The following is a 20,707-nucleotide window of genomic DNA, read 5'->3' on the forward strand; positions in this document are numbered from 1 at the left end:
ATCACCCTTTCTATGAAGAATGTTCCATCTGAGTACTGGAAGCTTACTGATTTCTACTGAGCTCTTGATCTTTAGATGTGTCCTCTTTGAATTTTTAAAATCGGGATGTGAAAACATTTTATAAAATACTTGCTAATTGAATGAAAGGTAACTACATAAAGAAATAAATTACAAAATCATTTCCTTTGCTATTTTGAGAAATTGACTGAAGTTTTATGCAAAGACACTACAATAAATATGCCATTAAAAAAAATTCATGTGCTAACTTTGATTTTCATTACGTCTGTAAGGCTTATATTACATTTGCAGAGGGCTGAGTTTTTTTTAGCGTGGTAACCTTGTTGCTTCTCATTCAAGCCATGATCCTAATACATGTTTAATGCCCAAGTCCAATCCATCAGCCCAGCAAACATCATTACTGCCTGAGATTAGGTTCAAGTTACCGTATAATCAAGCTTCTGTGCAGCTCAGAAACAGCAACACAGCAGAAAACAGCAGGAACAACTTCAAATGCCTTTCAGCTGGTGTGACAGCAAGTGCTTCTCAGGTATGCCAGGGCAAAGACAAATAGTGGCAGCCAAACCAAGTGGTGGAAAAGCTGGGAAAGTTTGTATGAGGGATGTTGAATACCAAAGCAAAAGCATTGCTCCCTGAATGCAGGAGGCTAACACAGGAATACAGAGGCAGGCTGTTGATGGGAAGTGTCTGGCTACACTAGCAACAAATGCTGGGTGGTGTACCACACAAAAGCCATTTAAATGGCAGCCTGTCCTCCTCCTCATCAGGCTAATGCTTGGACAACTAGGATAACTGCTGACCTTCTTTCTAGTTTCACTTTGGAGTCTGGATGGTTCTCTTGCAAATGGTGCAAAATGGCAATTGCAAAGTACAACTGGCAGTGCTGAAAAACAGCACATCAATCTGAGACCTTTAGTAAGAGGATAGGAATCACCTCCCAGCAAGAGGTCTGAATAAATTTCTAACTGATTATTATTGCATCTTAGTTGCCTGCCCTTAGAGAAAACCACAGAAAATGTTTCCATTCTTCTTCTGCATAGGCAGAAGTTTTATAACCCTTGAAAATGCTTCAGAAGAAAAAGTTTCTCCTTTGTTGCTACCTGAATCTCCAAATAAATCCTCAGCACTCACAGCCAGGTGCTGTGAGTGGATGGTACAAGGCTAGATTTATGCAACCTGTTAGGGCTGAAAGTACTGCCAGGCACAGTCAGCTGTAGCCAATGCCCAGAAGAAAATTATGCCTACTTCAGCCTGGAGAAATCCTGGAAATAGGAGGATATCCAAATGGTAGATATTATGGTTTGTAGTCTAAGCAAATTCAAATCAAATGTACTTAAGGATAAACCCAAAAGCTGAAAATTCACAGTGCTCAGAGATGTCATTTACCAGGGAGTTCAGACATCAATTAAAAAAGGTCAAGTCAAAAACCTCTTCAGCTGGGTTTTGCTGTGGTGGTGCCAGCTGACCATTTAAGCAAGGGAGGACACAGAAAGCTCATGCTGTTTGGTGCTCTCTAATGAAGAGGGACAGCAACAGCCTTGCTGTCAAAAGGGAAGCATGAAGACTTGATGCTGCACGATGGAAAGTAACACAAAACATCTCAATCAGAAATGTCCATCTTAGTTTGCAAAAAGCTTCCTCCTATGAAAAGCTGTCTCATAACATGCTCTCTTGCTTAGGGTATTGTGCTACTGTCATGCAAGAGAACAGACAAGTAAGAATATAACAGTGGGTTGTGTTAACCACATTGTCTATGATTTTGGTTGGTTTTTTAAATAAATAGCCTCCAACTGCAACAGTGAGCTCCTGTTTGTGGTTGTTGAGACTTTTTTCTACCTTTTTAGACCTAAAAATCTTATTTAATTAGGCCTAGAAACCTTTCTTTCCTTTGCCAAAGGGGAAAAATACTGAATTCCCCTCCACAAAATTAGAAACCTTAGCAACAGCTGAGAAGCATTTAATACTCTGTCCTGCAGAGTACTGTATAGTCACCTCAACATTTCTCCACAGTCTGTATGTTTTCATCAGGTGATGCCAGCAACAGCTGTGGGGCATCATTCAGGAGCATGGTGCAAGTCACCACTCAAGGAGCAGCAACAGCAGCCTCATTCACGCTCCACATATTCCAACAAGATATTGATTGTTTAGCTTGGACAAGACCTCTAAGATTGTTGAATGCAAAATCTTCAGTTTTTCCATGCTAAAATAGAACCCCACAGCTCAGGGATTCAGATGCCTACAAATCCATCACTGGAGATGTGACTGCTAGATGCAGACACCAGAAGCAAGCCTCTTCTACAGTTCACAGAGAGTTAGAAGGTACATAAATACAATAAAAACAATGAAATCACCATGAATATTGTGATTTCTGTGATACTCTACTTCCATAATTAAGTACAGATGCCTGTGGAATCTTTCTATTTAAGGACTGCTTTTAACTCTGCACAAAAATATCAGCACTGGGTTAAAAAATAACAAGACAAACTTTATGCCTTTATACTTCTTTTGAAAATCACACGTATGTAGTCAAGGAAAAAAACACATAGAAGACAAGGCTTTGAATACAAAATATTTATGCACGCTAGATTCATGATAGTATATGTTTGGATAATAATGAAAAATTGATAATGTTTAGAATATAAACAAAAAAATATTTACCTATGCCATGAAAGAATTTGTTTCCATATATTACACAGATGCTAATAAAGAAAGAAAGCAACTAAGAGATTAGTCAGAAATATTTTAAAGAAGCATTTTAAAAAATTTCCCTGCATGAGACTAGGAAAGCTCCTAGGAAATAGAGATGGAGATGTGGCAGATGGGCTCAAGTTCACTGCAAATTTAGAGAAATGGCTGCTAACAACAAGATGTCCCTTAACTCTGATGACATTGACCATTGCTGTGGAAGTCCCCAGCTAGAACAAGTAATTTGCATCAAATTATTTTTCTATTTGTAGTTGGCCTTAAAAAGTTTAAAATATTCTAATACATCATAATTTAATTATTTGAAGACCCATTGCTACAAATAATCTTTCAGGATAGGATTATTGATGAGCCCTTCATCTTGAGTATATAAAGTAAAAATCAAGCATTGCCATTAACTTAGATTTTTTGTGTTGTATCTTTTATATACTTATAAGCATAATCATTAAAATTTCTTTCTTCTGATTAAAGACATCTGTATAAATTCATAATGTGATTTTGGAAAATATAATTCATGTACATAAATTTAATGCTCTGTACAGATATTTTTATACACTAAAATACTCATAGAACTCAAACAAAAGAATGATCTGAACTAAATGTTAAGATTTTTTTGTTTAATACTCTTTTATTCCAGTGACTATAAGGGAAGCTTTCTGACGTCTTTATACTTTGCTAGCAAAAGCCAATGCCTGATCTGCCAGGATAGTGCAGTATATTCTCTAAAGCTCATCCTCCCAAGGTTATGGGTGCAGCCAGATTCTTTCACCTGGGACATTCTGTGAAGTTTTGCTGTGATCACTATAGGTGACAACTGCACAAGAAAGGGTCACACCCCTATTCCAAAGATATGGTGAAACAGAGTTTGGTTCTAATGAGAACTCAGGCCAGGCTACATGTGATCCTTTGTATAGGACTAATATTCTGAGTACTAGCAAGAGATGATTGTATCTTTAAACATTTTCACTATGCAAACAAGCAGATCTAATTGTCTTTTTTTTTCTCTATAGGGACAAACAAAATGGGCATCTGTAAATACCATTTTAAAATGTCCAGACTAGTACTATACTTAGGCAAAAAAATTACAGACCTAAATATTGTCCCCTACATTAAATGAAGCTTAGTTGACTTTTCCCTGAAATTGTCCTTATCACCAATCACACCAGAGCTGAATCATGAGCATTCTCCCTAACATCATGTGCAAAGAGACTGTCAGCTTCCCATCAGTGTGGATATAGATATGTGGATAGAAAGGCTATAATCCTCCATAATGAAAAATTCATTTGATTTTTCCCATGAGTCTAGGAGAAGCTTTGTGCCAATGCTGTGAATGAAGGCTATCCCAGTGAAAGCCTGAAGTCCCACCATGAATTAATTATATCTCATTCTTATCCCAGTCAAAAGAATTAGCCTAGAAATACCTCAGGTTAGATCCTTAGGTAAGACATGAAAACATTGCAAATATAGCTAAGCAGACTTGGCCCTCCAGGTTGTTGTCACTGTGCTGATCAGGCAGATGCTCTTGTTGCACAGAATCTGGGGAAGGTGGGTTGCATCATTTTTTGGGCCAGCAAAGGAATCCTCTGAACCTTTGTTCCCCCTACAGATTTTGCTTCCCAGCTGCAGCTCATTCTACCCTGTGTCTCACTAAAGTTGGTACTCAGTCAACACAGATATAAGGATATGCTTTCATATACATCAGGATGTCAGGTAAACACCCACAGGCAAATAGTGCTCCAGGAAATCAGCAATGGTTTAAGATGATGCTGTGAGACAAATTAAAAACTAAAAAAGAAAAAAACCTGCCCCTTGCACCTTAGATTTTAGGTGATATTTCTTCCTTGCTTACTGCTAAGCCCATCTGCTGATACATGCAATCTTTTTTAAGTCCCCTGTTTAAGAGATCTTCTGCAATCATTTCCATGGCAACTAATTTTCATGTCACAAATAGAAAGCAATGCAGGTTCAAAAGGTGAAAAATCAGAGGCATATTGAGATGAATTTTTAAAAAGCTAGAATTGTGCACCAGCAAAATCAGGTAAAAAAGAAAAAATTATGTCAGTTTAAAACAACTACTTGCTATATTATTGATTAAGTTTGCTGTGACTTAGGACTGCTTTTTGCCAGCTAAATTGTGCAATCCACGGTGTGACTCTAGTGTGAGATGCAAACTTGGTAATGCCTGAATGTGAAACATTTGGGCACAGACATGGCAGCCAGGAGGGCAATTTTCCTGCGGGGATTCCAAAGTGGATGTGGCCCCACGGAGCGCCGAGCCTCAGGCTCTGCTCTGTCCTGCGGTGCTCACTGCACATGGTGGCGACAGTACTTCTCAGAGCACCTCAGCAAACATTCATTCTTTTCTCTGAGCCCAAAAAGGAATCCAGGTGTAACAACTTCTCCATTGCTGAACCCTGAATGCCCAGCAGTATAACAACACTGTAGTAACACCAGCTTAATTTCTAAGGAAATGTTATTTTCCTTATGGTTTTCTCTTGAGCAGACTTGGTACAGGAAATGATTATGGAGCTCTCACACTGCAGGTTTAGTTTTTCAGAGAAATTCTCTCCCGAAACCCCAACAACACTGAATAATCTACCCGAAAATCCCTGCAGGTAGTCAAAACTTCATCAGGCAAGGGCCCTGAGCATTGGAAATTGGACACATGCTGAGCAGGAGGTTGGATTGCAGCTCTCTGGGCTTCTCTCCTAAGAGTGAAGTTTTTGCAATTCTATGAATTTCAGTGTGTTGGTGTCTCATTGAGCACAAATCTGATTTGCACACTGAGATGCAGGACCAAAATGAAAGAAACATCTGAAACTCATTCCCACAGTGCTACATCAGTGCAGCAATTATAAAAATGTTTTAGAAATGATGACATTTGTTTCTGTTATGTGATTTATGTTGGTATTTCCCCACCTTAAGTGAATCACATTATCTCACTTTGGGTCTATATCAGACCAAGGGAACTTTATTATATATTTTACATATTTTCCTCACTTTTTTTTTTTTCCTAGCGAGAAGGCCAGAAAGTTGCATGTGACCACATCTCCAGGGCAATACCGTGTTTCTAGAAAATTCATCATATTCAGATATTTGTGTCCTCTGTTATATAAGGAGAATAAATGTACAGAAACAGATCATCAGGAAACCTTAAACTGCTAACTAGGACAAATTGACATGTTGCTGACCTCGGGAACTGCTGCTGTAGCAAGCAGAACTATATTTGACAGAAGAACCAAGAGAAATAACAATCATAAAGTATTTTAATAGTCTAAAGGAATGATTTCTTTGCACTCCTTTCATGTGCAGTAGGCAGCTCAAATGACTTCCTGGTGGCTTAATATGTTTAAGTCACACCTACTGCTTTAAGTTGACATATTTCAATATCAATGGAATCCTCTTCTTGCATATGGACTAATTAGGCACCTGTGGGCCTCTTACCACAAAATTATGATTTTAAATCACAGAATCAGCAGGGAAAAAGCTTAGAGAGATAAGAAATTATGACTGACCAGAATCTATGTGAGAGGGAAGTAAATCCTGAATTAGTCACATAAACCTAATTCCTAAGATTCAACACTTCCTAAATTTATTATGAGATTAGTATTCACTTACAGAAACTAGAAGAGTAAAATCTTAGAAAAATATTAGAGATGCAGGGGAAGGCAAGTTGTAAAACACAGGCTACTGCAGCAGTCTTTCTTCTCATTCCTGATTGCCCACAGAAAGCAGAGAAAGATTGTCATGTGGAGGCAAAGACAAAAAATCCCAAACCCATACCCCCAAAAACCCAACAAACTCAGATAAGGCAATCTCCTGCAAGTATAAATGTCAGAAGCCAGCATAATAATCCACATCAGAATCCAGTATTTAATTTCTTGAGAAGTCAAGGTGGATTTCATAGTAAGAGTTGTGGCTTGGCACTAAGTCACAGGAACTATAGGACTGCAGTGTGCCCCAAGGCAGAAGCATTTCTCAGCTGTCACCACTGTGTACTTCCTCCACAACCCATCCCACAAGCAAGCTGCTAATCTAAAATGACATTAAGACACAACATTTGTCTAAACACATCACCTAAGTGAATCCATCTAAATCCAAGTTTAGCACCTCTCAAATGCACAAAGCCAAATCTAATAAAGGGCTGGAAAGAGATTTTTCCAACTCAAATTTGAAAAATGCATAGAGGAAGATATTTAATTTTCATTTTATCTCAAATGAAGGAGCCTAATTTCATTGTGGCACACAGAAGAGGATGAAACCAAGCAGCGACAACTCATAGACACATCAAATCTATTTAAAGCATAACTACATGCAAACTTGGGAGTAAGGTGGAAGTGGCACCTTAGGAAATGCAGTCACTGCCCACCTTTAGATATGGTACCAATTAAAGTCTAGAAACAAAAGGAAAAAAATCTAACAGCAAACTGATCCACTCAGTACTGAGAAACTGCATGAGAAGTCTTTAATCTCCAAATAGCTGTGACCAAAACTCATTAGGAAACGGCAATCCTTAGTAAAGAACAGAAAAATCTTAGTCTTCATTTTGTTAGAGAAAGTGTCAGATCACAGAGAGGATCAAACCAGCATCTTAAAATGGCTCACTTCCAAAGTCTGAGCAGAAATAAATTGGGAAAACATTTTAAAAAACTACTTTTTGAATTTATTTTGATATCAGGATCATTGAACCCAAGCATTTACTTTAAAGTAATTAAAAGCAAAATTAATAGCGTATTTAAACTTGAGTTGCTGAAATATTGTTGAATATTTCTGAATCATCTTCAGGAAGACAAATGGCTAAAATCTGCTGCAAGTGCTAAAAATGAGACCAAGAAAAGAGGTTACTTTGCAGATCTGGCATTTCTGAAAATCTAGTTGTTGAATTACTTGTTTTTCAAATAAATTGGGTAGGTTTTGGGGTTTTTGTTGCATTTTCTGTTTGTTTGGGGTTTGTTTGCTTTGGGTTGTTTTTTGGTTTTGTTTTTATTGTCATTGAGGGAGAGTCAGAGAAGGCAAAAATCTGTTTGCCTTCAAGTATGAGACCTGGTAATGGGCAATTATTTTGTATCCTCTGCAAAGGCCTATGTTGTTAAACCATTGTGGTTTTATGGTGGAGAAAACTCAATAGCAGAGTCTGCTTTACTGATGATTGTCTTGTCATCATTGAAAACCTCATCCTGGGCTATTTTGTTTAACTCATTAATTGAATGATTATGAATTCAAACCTGTTTGTTATGGAAAACAACCAGTACAATTAAATTCCAGTAATTACACAAATGTTAAGTCAGCACTAAGTTTCAGGAGACCAAAAAAGTTTAGCTATTGAAATAGATTTCTCCAACACCTTTAATGTATTTGCTACCGATTCCATCTCAGGAAAAGTTCAAAGTCCTGTTTTGACTGCTTGACTGACTACATTGTGATTCACTGGCTCCATACACTCCAGAAGATGTCAAAAGCTGATGCTAAATGTAAAATTCTGGGCACAATCTTGCTTTACTTTTCTCTTTATGCATCCTTCTTTGCTTAGCAAGAAAAGGTTCAAGTGTCTTCCTGTGACAGGAGTGAGAGAATGGTTATGAAAAAGTCAGCATAAAAGGATGGACAAAAAAATGTTTCCAACAGTGTCCTGGAAGCAATAATAATTAATTTGGCTACTTGTACCTTGGCATCCTCTGTTTAACATATGCCAGCTTGAAGAAATGCTTGCCAAGCCTATATTCCATTTTACACACTGCTCAAAAAAAAGTTTAATATGTAGCAAGTCTTCTCCCATAAGAAAATTGTCATGATACCTAAAAAATTATGTCAATTTTTAAAAGAATATCAAAACCAAATCCATTGATTTAAAAAACAGTTTTTGTGTTACAACAGCTAAATGTCATTTAGATTATTTCTTGCTAGCTGACAAAAAAGAAAAATGAGAATGGTTTAAAAAGCCACATTCAATTATTATTTCCTTAACCATGGAACTCAAAATACCACTTTTTTTATCAGTCACCAGAGTCCAGAAAAGATTCAAATATTGCTTTGTGGGTTTGGGGTTTTAAAGGCTATATTAAATTCTCTAATTATTTTCAGTTTGAGACAGTATGATTTTTATGAGCCTGTCCCCCAGTAACATATACAGTCCCTGCCCTGCCAGCTCATGACATGGCACAACTGGGAAAAAATTTGATGGAAAAATCGTGACCAAAGAAGAATTCTCTATCCCTTTGCAAAGCCTGTGTTCATGACCTAGCTAAGACCCTCCCCTGTCTGCCTAGACTGTGCTGGTACTTTCCAGTTCACAGTACTTTCTACAGGGTTCAATTCTAATTCAGGGTACCTGCGCTGAGCAATTCTCTTTGCTTTTGAGACCAAGGAAACAATGCTGACCTTATATCTACAGCCATTTCTCATTTTAATTAGTACATTTTTATATTAGACAGCTGTGGCAATCTTATTTCTCCATATTTTGTTCTTCAGTTCACAGTATATGTTCTGTGCACTGAACTTGAGCACTACAGGTGGGAAAATAAGACACACTGAGCTATTCAGAGTGCAGACAGACATGCAGACCTCATTATTACTGCTCTTAATCCTCTATTCTCGTTCTAATGACTGTGACATTTAACAGGACGCAGGAAACAATTTGGTTGGTGCACAGCCTCTAACTGCACATCAATATTCTGCTGGTTGGGAGACCTTGGTTTAACTTTGCTCACCTTCTTGGGGTCATTATAACACATACACTGAACCAAATGTACAAAAGCCCCAGAGTCATAACTATGCTCTGCTTTTTCTTACTGTTGTGCCCATGACCCAAACAGCAGTGATAATAACCTCTGCTACAAACATCTATTATGAGTATTCAGTGTGCTTAAAATAGCATCTTGACCAGTCAATAAATAATACTTGACACAGAGGAGAAATAAAAAGTAGAGGGAATTTACAGAAACATCACACCTTCCTCTTTAGAGGTAGACAATGAGCAGGATTCAGTTTGATGCTTCCGTACAGGGCAATTAACAGTAAAACCAGATTGGCTGAGCCAAGCAAAAGGTCAAGCGTCCTTGGAAAAAAGATGATGGTGAAAGAAGATGAGAAACAAAAAGGAAGCCAGGTAGAAAACCTCAAAATGCCACTGTAAAGCCGAGTGCAAGGAGAAGTATAACCCTGATGGTCCCACAATGCCACCTAGCACACAACATAAGGGGTAATCCTGGCACTGCATCCTGACACCTGCTGTGGTAAATGTCAGCACAGCAAAAATACGTTTGCTTACTGATATATCCTGTGAGGGAAATAAAAACAATTTTAAAACACCACAGTGGCCTTGAGCTGCTGTAGTCTCATACAGTAGATTAGCACAACAATGCAATCTCACACCCTGTCCTTTGATGAGACTCTTGTATGCTCCCTTGTGAGCAAAGGAGAGAAACAACTGAGGTCTTAAAATAAACAAAGTCCTTAAATGAAGGCCTTAATTGCACCTTAGAATAAACTTTATGTAAGGAGTCAATGGACAGACTAATGAACCTGATGAGATCTTAATATGGTCTGTCTAGAAAGCTTACTTTGTGACAGAACATTTGCTGGCAGTTTCTTTGAAAAGGCTGTCACTGTCATAAACATGCAGGTTTACCAACTCCATGGCTTGGTACCCATCTACCTGCTGCCCTGGAGTCCTGAGAGCTTCCAAGCTTGGATGGGCACTGATACTGGCACTGGAGGAAAGGTGGCACCTCCTAGGTTACCAGATGGCACTCTTGTGATATGAGACGGAACAACAGAAATAGAAAAGCCCTATGCTATTAGGCTATAAGACAAGAAAAGATCACCAGAAAAACAGTGGGAGAAGCTAAAACAGGCCAAAGGAGAATAAACTGTCTTAGAAGAAGGCTTTCAAGAAAACTGAGGCAGGATGTGCGAATGAAGATTTGTCAGTTGGAAGGAAAAAGAAAGGGGCAAAACAAAGCTCTTGTAGACAAACAGCTACTAAGAAAACTGAATTTGTACACCATGTATGATACCAATTTCATTCTTAATGGAAACTGAGTTTATAAGAAAACCAAGGTGTCTTCTACTCCAAATTGGATGAAAACCCAATAAACAGATATGCACATGGCAGTCATAGTTCCTTGTATACTTGCAATGCAGCAAGAGAAAAAAAATAAATCCGTTCAGGTAAAACAGTAGTTACATTCTATATGAATAAGTATAAAAATAAATCCAGATTCAAGAACATGAATCACTGTCAACCTAGACAGGAAAAAAATACCCTGAAATATGAAAAATGCATATGCAATTTTAGATATTTCCATGTATTTCTTTTTCTGTTTTTATGTTTTATTTATTTATGTATCTTTTAGCATACTGGCTGCCCTACAACATAGTAATTTATATCTGGGTATCTGCTCCCATATTCAGTTACCTAAACAGCTGCAGTTAAGATAAAGTATCTTCCTTTAATGCAAAACAAATTAAACAAAAGCCTTTGATTTAAATACAAATTTTACTACATATAGCTAGTCTGCAGAATATAAACATTAAGCACATCTTCAGTATTGAAGACTAGCAAGAAGGGATTTTTCTGTTAGTATCTTCTGCTATGCCCTTCTGTTAGTTCTTTTTATGCTGTGAGCCCAAATATTATCCCAATAACTGCTGTCTTATGGAAGAACCTTGACTATTGCTGTAGAAGGCATCAAATCCTCTGCAGAATTTTTAAGTCAATGTCTAGATCTTGCAATGGGGAAATTAGGCTTGATTTGGTTCTATGCATTCTTTAGCATGTAGTCAGTGTGGACACCTGCATTTGTTGGGTTTTGATTGCTTGTTTTTCATTTTTTCAGGGTTTTTGGGTTTGTTTTAGGGGGTTTTGGGGTGTTTTGGATTGGATTTGTTGTTGTTAGGGTGTTTGTGTCTGAGCTTTTTTTCTGTTTGGGTTTTTTTACGCATTATCAAGATATCTCCATGAGCCTGCTGCCACACAATTCAATATAAAGCAATTTAGGCTGGAATTAGATTTCAAATAAAGTAATTTATGCTAAGGTGATGTTTCTTTCCTGACAAACAGGGATGTCTGCAGAGGCACAGCAATTGCCATCAACTGGGCAGCTCCATGTTGCCCTTGGTGCATCTGGGAGAGGAGCGGGTCTTTTGGAGAGTTTCATGCTGTTCTGCTGTACTTGATATTTGGGCTCAGTAGCCTGACTCCTGCACCTTGTTAGAGATGAAAGCCAGATACAATAAGACCTTGGATGTGAATCATTAATCTCTCCCTTAGCTTATTCAAGTGATATCAGTTCTTGCTTGGCATGTGGTGCCATTTTGCTGCTATCTGTCAGCAGGTTTTTGAGTGGTGAAGGAGCAGACTGGTTTATCACCCTGTATGGACACTGGCAATTAGTCATAAAGTGAGCTAAAGTATCCACCAAAGTCCAGCTTCCACAATGGATTAAATAGCATAACAGTGAGGATTTACAAGCTACAGAAGACACACTTTTCGGCACCATACTGAACCTTGTCTAGGCTGCTGCAGTAATATTTTACACCAATTTTATTTATTACAGGCTGTTTCAATGCCCTTACATTAAGGAGGCATCTTCCTGCTTCTTATTGGCATAACTCAGCCAGACAAGTGGCTGAGAGTTAGGTACAATCCCAGCAATAAGCACTGGCCACTCAGAACAGCAAACCCCATAGAGGCAGCATTTATCTCCTGTCCATCTCCTCCTGCACCAGTGCAGGACCAGATCCCTGGGATTCCTTTGATTTTTATTCAAGACTGTTTGCAGCTTTAGAGGTGAAATTTCTGCTCCAAGAGCAACAGCCACAAGCAATTTTGACAGAACCCATTATTAGGTGCAAAATACTAACTGAAAGAATACCTACCCTATTCTCTAATTTTCCACATGTGTAAAACTTGCTATGTGTTTCCTCCTCACCATTCAAATTCCCTAAGAAAGCTATTCCCAGTAGAAGTTCCTAGTAAAAAGCTATTTTACATTTGCTTTAAAAAATAGGGAATGTGACACACATTTTCCCTGTAGGGCTGCATCCACCAGGTGTTCCCAAGGCCACTGGAAGGAGAGAAGCAGCAGCCCAGCCATTTTAACCTACGTTTCTTTCTTGCTCCACAGCATCCAGGTAGTGGAGACAGTTTGTGACACTGACTGCTGCTTCCCACACATCAAAAGAGCTTCCTTTCCTCCTGAGGTCCTAGACAAGATGACCATACCCAAAATTTCACAAAATAATTGAAATATAAGGATAAGGAGACACCTCAAGGACTCCCAACACAAGATCATACAAAAAATGAAACTATTCCTTAGCTGCAGGTACAAATGAGCCTTTTCACAGAAGAGACAAGCAAAACAGAGATTATTTATCAACTAGATAGGTAGGGAACAAGAAGAACTAGGGGAGAAAAGGACATGTGATGTCAAGTAGTATTGCCACTCTGAAGTTCCTTCTCCTTCTGATTTTTCTGTCTATTTTTAAATATATACTTTTATTAGGTACTAAGGTCATGGTACAGCTCATAAAACTTGTAGATCTTGCAAACAAGGACACAGTGCCTGCTGCTCCACATAAACTGAAAGTTAGTTGGGACTGAGGTGAAGCAATGCAACAGTGCTAATAAAGAGATTTGCGGTTTTTCCTACATTTTATTCTTAAGTGCATGTGCAAAAAGACCCAAAAAGCACCAAAATTATGGTTATGGTTCTGCAAGTATGAATGTTTTTATACAGAATGTCATGATAACCTATATTTTCCTAAAACAGCTAGCTTAGGAGTGCTGAAACTTTAGAAAGGCATATCACATTTTACCAGAAAATAGGCAAAATAGAACCAGAGGGAAAAAGGAGTGTGACCAGAGTCTAGCCAAAAAGAGAAAAGGGCACTTTTTAAAAACACTCTCATTAATTCTGAAAATTTTCTTTCTGCAATAAATAAATATAATAAATAAATATTTTGTATGCTTCTCTAGTAAAGAAATCCAAACATTTTAAGTTTCTAATTGAAGTTAATGGATTTGCACAATCATAGAAGGCCTATTCTCCATCTCAGATTTCATGCTGACACAATTGCCTCTGACCCTGATTGTGCATATGAAACAGGCATTATGTTATTTACTTCTGTCATCTTATTTAGATAAAGGGATGACAACTGTTGGCTGAGAGGATTTATCACCGTATTCTAAAATCTGCTTTTTAATTACATTTTTCAACAAGTCTCACTCAACACACAAATAGTGTGTTTTCCCCCTTTGTCTTTAAGCCCCATGTAGTTAATGGTCTGTTCCTCACATATGTAGCTACATTACTGAATGAACTCTGTAAGTGACAGCACCTGGTGGATAGCCACCCTACCTCAGCATAACACGTGGAATTGTGGAAAAAGTAGTGCAATTTTGGGAATGCAACTGACTGCTGAAACAATGGCAGCTGGCCAAGATGAAAACCACCACATAAATAGCTTCACAATTTCAATACCATGTATTGTTTGGTCATTTAGCTCCACTACTTCCTGTTCTTTATGTTATATTAGCAGCTGAGTTCTTGGAAAAGCCTGCTGAGTGAGTCCCAAGGAGGAACTGCAAAGCAGAAACAACAAAAAGAGGACAGCAACAATCACTATTGACTTCTCCCTCCCACCCCTATGATTTCACCAGGATCAATACCTTGATAATAGGGGCTGCTTTAACAAAAACTATACAACCAGAAGGCTAGGAAACAAACATATGTAATGGTCTGCATTCCTGATTCTGAAAGAAAGGTACTTGAATATAATTCAGTAATCAAAAGAACAAAGGCATAATAAAGTAAGAGGAAAAACAAAACATTTGAAAAAAAGTGATGTGTTGTACATGTATTTCACGTTCAGTTCACTCTTTCCTTCTCATCTCCCCAATGACAAATGTTTGATACACATGGCAAAATGTGTTTCACTAAAACCCTTTTCTGCTGGCTTTTCCATTAGTTCTGTGTGTCATGTCTAGTTCAGATTTTCAGTAATACTGAGGAAGACCCAGTGGAAAATCTTATCCATTATATTAATTAATCAGGTCAAAGTACTAGTACAATTTTTCCAAGGTGCTTAGGGAGACTGTTGGTGAGAAATGCACTTTTGCCATTAGACTAGTACTAACCATGCTGAACCAGTCACAACTTCGTATTTCTGATTTCCTGCTGTTGCAGAAGCCATACTCAAAACTAAATCTGTAATTTATGTACTGTTGAGGAAGCAAAAATGAAATGCAGTTTTACAATTAATGTGTTTCCCCAGCAATCCAGACTGGAATTCAGTGATTCTATACTCCCGCCACCTTTGCTACCTTGACTCAGTCTAGCGTAATAACAACATATGCATTTAAAGTGTTACCTGTCAACTCACATCTCTCAGAAGCAGAAGAACAACTTGGTTTGCTGCAGCCTCACCTCAAATCAAGGATACAATGTCCTTCTAGGGGACAGAGTATAGTCATTATATAACTTCAGCTTGAAGGCTTTCTCATCCCTAATCCTTTCACTGTAAAACAGAGTACATGAAAACTCAAGAGCTGAGCTATAAATGCTTGCAAGGTCCTCTAATACATGGAAGCAGCTAAGAGTGCTTCAGATCACAAATACAATGTCAGTGATGAAGGAAACTTCTAATGCAGAAATGCTGAAGGTTTGCAGCCTACTGCAACAGCCCTGTGCAAATTTAGCAAGACAGGGAAAGAGTCCTCTTTCTGGAGGCCTTACAACCTAAAATGCAAATGGTGAAATTACTAGCCATAGGACACACAGGCAGCCAGTGCTGAAATGCAGATTAAAATTCAGCGCTCTTGGTGCCCAGTTTAATCTATCGCTTTGTCAGAAAGACACATGAGACCGCTCCACTCAAATCTGTGCAATGGGACTGATTCAACACAGAAGCCTTTGCTTTGAGGATAAAATTGCAGAATTGCTTTGTTTTGTCTTCCTATGTAAATCTGCCATATGTGCCTCCAGCTACTGTAATGAGAGAAAAAAGTTGAGGAGTTTGATAATTCTTGGTTTTAGAAAGAGATTAAGGTCTGGCAGCTGGCACGTATGAAGCAGAAAAATTCAATCTAGCATGCCCAGCTGCACTGTGGAAGTAAGATGAGCCAAAATAGACTCTCTGCAGACAGGGGAAGCTTTCTCAAGAATTGCCAAAAGTGCTCAGGTACAGAATGTCACATAAAATTAAGAAAAGGGAGCAGCTAAATCAAAGAGCCTTTCAAAAAGGTTGAAGCAGGTTGAGACATGAAAAGCACAATAATGGCTCCTGTAACCAAAATGTGGGTACATAAAAGAACGTTATCTCAGTGAGGAAATTATCTCTTTAAATGACTATGGATAGTCATGAGGAATTCATTAGATAGTGAAAGAGAACACACTCCATAGCTTTGCTGTCTAAGCAATCTTCACAATTGGACACACTGTACAGTGCTCGCAGCAACTCTTTTTGAGCAGTGATATCTAAGAAATTCAGCAAGGTAGAGCTCCAAAAAGGAAGCACCTTTTGATCCTCAAAAATACCACATTTTACAAGAGAAGACACAACAAAACAGCTAAAGACAAGAGGCCTAATTCACGAATATAAAATCAAGATGGGAAGACATAAAAGGCTTGGGATGATAACAATGTTGAAATCATACTTTTACATAATGAAAATATACATATTTAGACATACTTTATATATTCTGTAAATATGAACATACATATTATACACATGCATATGAGCACATAGTAAACTAAACTTAGTTTACTTGATTCTAGTCCCACATGGCTGTAATGGCCATGGTGTCTGTGCAGCCAACTCTGCATTACCATACAGTGAAAACAGTAAAATTATTTTCTCATATTGTAACTATTATGCCAAGCTCTGAACTCAAATTAAGCCAGAGAACACAAATGGAGATCAAACACAAAGTGTTGCAAACAACAGCATCTTGATCAATTACAAAGGCATTCAGTAATAGAAAACAAGAGCTCTTGACTCATTGCCCACCCAATTGTTAATTTACAATTAAAAAAGGATTTTACCACATGTAGAACATGGTGCAGAACAGGAATCAATTTTCATATAAAATAAGGTAATTAGCTTAGTGGCAAAACCTTTTTCTCAATATATTACAAATCTGTTTGGGGTTTTTTTAAAAAAATTGGTTCTTCATTTCTTAACTGTTAACTAAGATTCTGTGTTCTATTCTATATTTTTATTTTAGGGAGCAAGACACCATTCAGTGTCATACATTGTTTGGGCAGAAGGTATTACTATGCTTTCAGAGTTCTAGACAGACCAATGAAAAACCCAACCAGACCTCAAGCTATTAGCAAACCTTTTGGTTGGTCGTGAGAGTTGTGAGTGCTGCTTTAAACAAAACTACTTGAAATTAATTTCAATTCCTAATGAAATGATTGTTGCAACAGAAAGCAATGAAGTACAAAGGTTGCTATGACAATATTTATGTTCACACTCAGGGAAGATCCATCTTTAAAAAAAGTTAATTTTGCCACATAAAAATGGTTTGATGAAAACTTGTCATTTTTTGCTTAGTGAAAAAGAAGTTAATTCTTCAACTGGTATGAAGCCTCTACATTAAAAGTCTGAACTAATAGTGTAAGGTTCCTAATAGGTTTTATTTGCATTTATTTATTGGCATCACAGATGTGATGCAACTGCACACATTCCACCAGAAAATATCACTACATCTGTTTAAGTATTGGCATCTCCCTATAAATTATGACCTTTTAGTAGAATATGTTTTCCCTATGAAGTCAGTTCCTGGCTTCAGTTTTATGGGTTTTCACAGCAAACACCTTCATAACTTGAAAGAGAATCGTGTGGATACAGATGTATGCATATAAACATGCTAATATTCAAAAACATACAGCTACATACAAAGGCGGAGCACATACACACACACTATTGGCAAAATGGATTGGGAAGATGTAGAAAAGATCCCTTTCCACTTATTGTTTTTCCAAGTTGAGTATTGCCTTTTAAAAGGCACTGCAATATTCATTGATGTGTTTGAACTAATTGCTTCTGACAGAATTTGATCCTTTTCTTTTATCATTTAAGTCATTCCTGGAACATTATTTCCACTCATGTACTTTGCTGACTTTCTCACTTTGAAGAGTTATTAACAACGGCTATTCACCTATAATCCAAATCACTGCTTGCCCAGATGAAAACTGGAATTGTAGACTATAGAAATTTTAGGAAAGAATGCATTCTGACCTCAAGGAACCATGAGGACATATGAAAAATCCATTGCACAGGCTGGAAAAATCAGTCCCTGGCTGCATTGCAGATTCAGAGCCCAGGAACTCTGGTGTTTTTGCACAACTAATAAAGCTAGGCAAAAAGTAATTCCTTCTTTTCTGGGTTGTCCCGAAAAAAAAAAAAAAAAAAAAAGCAGTAGGTCATTCAGGTTTCAGTAAATTCCTGATCTCTTAAATGAATAGGCAATTTGGTTGAAATAAAGAAATTTTCCATCCTGCTGTTCCTTTGTAAATGGTAAGGCTGACTGTTTTTTCCCTCTTAACAGGGCTGGAGAATAAGCCTTGCCCTAAAATGAACACAGTACTCTTCCACACATCTCATACATATGAAGGTAGATACATAAAGCAAAGCCTTTTAAAGAGAGCTGTAAAATTGAACGTGTCTCAACTTTACAGACAACTCGATAAATGGACAAAAAAAGCTTTGAAAACGTTCTTTGATGAAATTTTCAGTAATTGCTCTCTCTGTTGCTCTTTGTGGATGAGTTTCATTCTGTTCTAGAGTAATCCATTAAAGTTAGAGGAGGGAAGTGCTGGTTCATTAAACAGCTAAGGAGGTGACAGCACTGAGTTGGAGCTTCCAAATCACGTCTGTGTGCCTGTTAAATTGAAAGTTCTGTTGCCAAAGCAAAATAGCAATCATTATAGAGGAGAACAAGAAACAGGAAAACATTCTGAGGCTTCAAACCATCTTCCAGAAATGCAAGTTAGTCTCTCCTAAAAACTGTCCTGGGAAGGATCTCCACCTGGGCTTAACATTGTATTTCAATTGCTTTGCTTGTAAATACAACCCTGACAGAAGCGAAAGACATTAAGCACTGAAGACACTGAAGTTTACAGATTGATTTGCTCTAATGGATCTCTTCTTTTCAAGAGCAGGTAGAAAAGGGAAAAGTTTGTAAACTTTTTTAAACTGGTGTAAAGGAATTTCTCAAGTGTGTTTGCTCAATGAAGTCTCTGAGGACTGAACTTTCTCATTATATTGCTTTGTGGGAAGCATCCAAGTGCATGTAGAAAGAATGCAAGATCAGTTCTGATGGTACAACTGAAATGCAAGTATCTGATTATGTTACAGTACTTCAACTCCATTAGCATGCTATATTCTCCACTATTTCCTGGTTGGAATAGTATTAGTGAGAGGAATCACAATACTCAAAGGGTCCTTTCCCACAGCAAAGTTTATGAAACTTCCATAGTTTTTTTTGAAATCATTAATAGCCATTTCTCTGCAGGTGTATTTTGTTCCTTCTACCCACCATCAGAAAACTCTAGGGCAAGGGAATAGCTTGCTGAAATTTGGAATTCACTCAACCAGCTCTTTTCTGCTCTGCTCATTGTCGGACTACAGCAACAACAAAAGAGAAATGTGACATTCCTTCAGTTTGCTCTATGGCAGCAGCCTGCTGGGCTCCCTTGTGCTATTCCCACTTGTGTGCCAGGCTGCAGCACACATGAAGCAAACAGCGTGTTTCCCAAGGAGTAAATGCTCAGTGCTGCCCTGACAAACAGTGGGTTCCTCAAAGGTAAAGTAGCACATGCTGCATAACTCCTCTGTAAGCACAGATTACAACACAGACTCAGCAAGTAGATTTTGGGATAGGGCTATTTCTTATACCATCATAGACCTTTGCTCAGTTCAGTCATGAAAGGAGTTTTTAAAGTGCATGTAATATTGCAGCAGTCTACTCCCCACAACTTTTACTGATGCTCTTTGTTGTGGTTTAAACCCTGTCAGCAGCTCAGCCCTACAGAGCTGCTCATGCATTCCCCCCGCAGGGATGGGGGAGGAATCGGAAGAGCAGCAGAGAAAATCTGTGGGTGGAGATAAAGACAGCTTAATAGTGAAAGCAAAAGCTGTGCACCCAAACAAAGCAAAATGAGGAATTCATTCACCACTTCCCATGGGCAGGCAGGTGTTCAGCCACCCCCGGGAGAGCAGGGCTCCATCATGTGGGTACTTGGGAAGACAAACAGCAACGCACTGAACATCAACCCTCTCCCTTTCTCCCTCCCTCCCTCTTCCCCAGGTGTATATCCTCAGCCTGACACCACGTGTTATGGAATATCCATTAGGTCAGCTGGGGCCAGCTGTCCTGGTGGTCTCCCTCCCAACTCCCTGTGCACCTCCTCACTGGTGGGGTGAGGACAAGAAAAGGCCTTGGCTCTGTGTAAGCCCTGTTCAGCAATAGCAAAACCATCTCTGTATTATCAAAACCAAATCCCAAACTGAGCTCCATACCAGCTACTGTGAAGAAATTAACTCCATCCTAGCCAAACCCAGCACACAACTTCCTTCTGCAAATGTTGGCAAGACTATGCCTTTTTGTGTTTGTATAAAGCTTGCAAGAACCCAGTGACTTCATTCAGAGGAGTTGCCAAACACCTGTATTTCCTCTAGAAAACAGTGGAAGCTGCAGAAAAGAAGTTTGTCTTCTGAAATAAAAATTCCCCTCTGCACAATGCAATAGCTTCTTCAGTAATGCCAATTGACACTAGACCTCAATGATTTAGGTGCTTAGAGAATCTTTTCTATGCAGGTGGATCAGCAGGAGGCAAAGAAGCCCACCTACAGTTTTTGTTCTATCCCTTCTCCTGATTAGTTACAGCTACTGACACATTTCAGCTTCCAGATCTATAAATAATATTTAAGCCCAACATGTAAATGAAAAGGTTGTTCAGGTACCTTTCCACAAAGA

This window comes from Fringilla coelebs (assembly GCF_963513975.1).
Source record: "Fringilla coelebs genome assembly, chromosome: 8".
Lineage (NCBI taxonomy): Eukaryota > Metazoa > Chordata > Aves > Passeriformes > Fringillidae > Fringilla > Fringilla coelebs.